The sequence below is a fragment of the Colobus angolensis genome, unplaced genomic scaffold (assembly GCF_000951035.1).
Source record: "Colobus angolensis palliatus isolate OR3802 unplaced genomic scaffold, Cang.pa_1.0 Scaffold171, whole genome shotgun sequence".
NCBI lineage: Eukaryota > Metazoa > Chordata > Mammalia > Primates > Cercopithecidae > Colobus > Colobus angolensis.
In genome coordinates, this window is record NW_012114833.1 from 1,304,468 (window position 1) to 1,307,093 (window position 2,626).

Below are 2,626 nucleotides of genomic sequence, written 5' to 3' on the forward strand. Positions count from 1 at the left end.
CTACCACGGTGAAACCCCGTCTCTACTAAAAATACAAAAAATTAGCTGGGCGTGGTGGTGGGCGCCTGTAGTCCCAGCTACTCAGGACGCTGAGGCAGGAGAATGGCGTGAACCCGGAAGGCGGAGCTTGCAGTGAGCCAAGATGACACCACTGCACTCCAGCCTGGACGACAGAGAGAGACTCCGTCTAAAAAAAAAAAGAAAAATGTAAAAAGCATTCTTAGCTCACAGACCATATAAACAAGTAGTAGGTGCAGGTTTGGTTCACAGGCTATATACAGTAAGAAGATCCCCACTCTAGGTCAGAATTTGCTAATGTGTGCTTCAATTAAAAAAAAAAATAGATTTTACATCAAGTAGATTAAACAAATGAAACAAGTTATTATCTTGGCTTATAAAGCACATTTCCTTATTACAGGACCTCTCAGTGCTTTTAATGTGGTATTACATATTGAGAAGCCTCAAGAAAGAACAATGGTATGTGGCTTTCTCAAACTTATTATTAGCTTCAAATCCTTTTTTCAGAGCCATTTCTTCAGACCAGTGGCCTGAAGAACACACTTATGAGAATGTTAATTCAGATGCTTCTTTAAAAGGAAACTTTTAGATCAAGAAGTTCTAAAAACTCCAACAAATTAAGATCATTTTACCCAGTACCTGGATAACATCTGAATAAGCATTTCACAACTTTTTTATTTTTTAATCTTGGGAAACACAAACAAGTCGATAAACACTGGCAGGAAGTTTTGGCTCAACCCTAACCTTTTTTTTTGTGGGGGCGGGGGAGCAAGTCAGCAGAACTGGGTCATAATATGGAGCCTCTGCTCCCTAAGATAACATAAACATTCCTAAGCATTCTAGCAGGTGTTGAAAAAGTGACTTAGGCAAGCTCTGTAATGCACAAAATAAGGACATAATAATGTTTGATTAGAAGACTAAAGGTATGCTAGAGGCCAGGCACAGTGGCTCACACCTGTAATCCCAGCACTTTGGGAGGCTGAGGCAGGCGGATTACTTGAGGTCAGGAGTTCGAGACCAGCCTGGCCAACATGGTGAAACCCCACCTCTACTAAATATACAAAAAAAAAAAATTAGCTGGCACTGGTGGTGTGTGCGAACTGGCAAGTCAAGTCTATAAGAGAACTGTTTTTATATGATGCATGGAAAGCTAGCCAACAGACTGCAAAAATTCTCTCACATCTATACACATATTGCTGAAGAGAGGATTCAAGCAGGGATTATGTTCCAGGGAGGAGAAGGCTGGTCTAAACAACCTCAAGGGGTCCTCCCAACTGGGAGTCCTCAATTTTGTGACTGAGAGTTCACTGGCTTCTCCTGGTCAAACATAAAATCTTCAGAGGCATTTCCAAGTTCTTCTTAGAAAAAACCTACTAACCCATAGGGTGGGACCCAGTTTACTTATTCATTTAACAAACATTTAAGGTGCCTCTATCAGATACTGGGTCATTCCAAAGTCCTTGAAAAGAAGGATGGTGCCCAGGACAACCAGGAAGAGATTACGTAAGGTCAGAGGCATTGGCCTTATTTACAGGAGATGTAGGCTAAAGTGATGGAAGTGTCAAGAAAAGAGAGAAGAAAAAAGTCACATTTGCCCTGAGGGCAGAGTCAGCACCAGATAGATGCAGAACAACTCCTTAGAATCACAGACTTTCAAGTTGGAAAGGACTTTCATCTAATACCTATATACCTCTCTTGAAAAGAGGCACGGAGGCAATCCATTCACTCCATCGCTGGTCAACTCTGATGATTCTTCCATTTAAGTCCTTCTATTAAGCAAAAATCTTGTCTTCTTGTAGAATTCACCTGTTAGTCCTAGTTCTGCCTCTTTTAGCCTAAAGATGAAGTGGAAGCCCCCTTTGCCATTAACAATATTTTCAATTTTTAAAAAGTTATTTCCCTTCCAGTGCTGTCTTTACTGAGCTAACCATTCCAGTTCTTTCAAAGTTCCTGACCTGGCATCAGCTGCCTCAAAGCGAAGAATGGATATCTAGTGCTCACAGCAGGAAAGCACTTAAAATCAATGAGATTCAAACATCAGTATATACAGGAACCTCCTAGGCATAAGTTCAGATTCTACACAAGTCTGAATTGAGTCCCGCACTGTAAAGCCGGCATCTCAGAGAATTTCAAAGCAAATGGTGTAAGAACCATATTTTGAGAAACACTGCCCCGTTTTAGACACGAGGAAACTGAGGCCCAGTACAGGAAAGAGATTTGGCCCAGAACGCAAAATTGTCTGTCGGTGGCGAAGTCTCGAATCCAGGTCTCTTACTCTCAGCCCAACTCTTTTCACCGCGCTCCCCGGCCTCTGCTTCTCCACTCAGGGCAAACTCGTGAAATGCACTCCCAGATGATAAGAGGCGGCCTCGCACGGGGGACAGAATGGGAATCAGTGCCCATGCCTCGAAAGGAGAGCTTGTGGGAGCCCCTCTCTTTCTCAAGGCCTCAGTTTCCCCAATCTGTAATCATGGGACGCAGAACCACAACGCCAGCCCGTCCTCTTTTCCGGGACCAGAGACACCACCGGTCTTGCTGTCTCTGGGCCCCTCGGCTCAGATGTTGAAGCCCCTGTGTCCCGGGAAGGCGGACCCGGGTCTCCCGCCCC

At 44.0% G+C, this 2,626-nt stretch overlaps 1 pseudogene across 1 annotated transcript in view; it reads left to right on the top strand.

Annotated features, from left to right (window-relative positions):
• The first annotated feature begins 222 nt into the window (after window positions 1-222).
• The window catches only part of LOC105509191, an 8,088-nt pseudogene continuing 5,684 nt past the window's right edge, over window positions 223-2,626 (top strand). Inside the window, exon 1 of the transcript XR_001001399.1 lies at window positions 223-251. The product of XR_001001399.1 is annotated as a small nuclear ribonucleoprotein-associated protein N-like (transcript). The remainder of the gene's footprint in view (window positions 252-2,626) is intronic.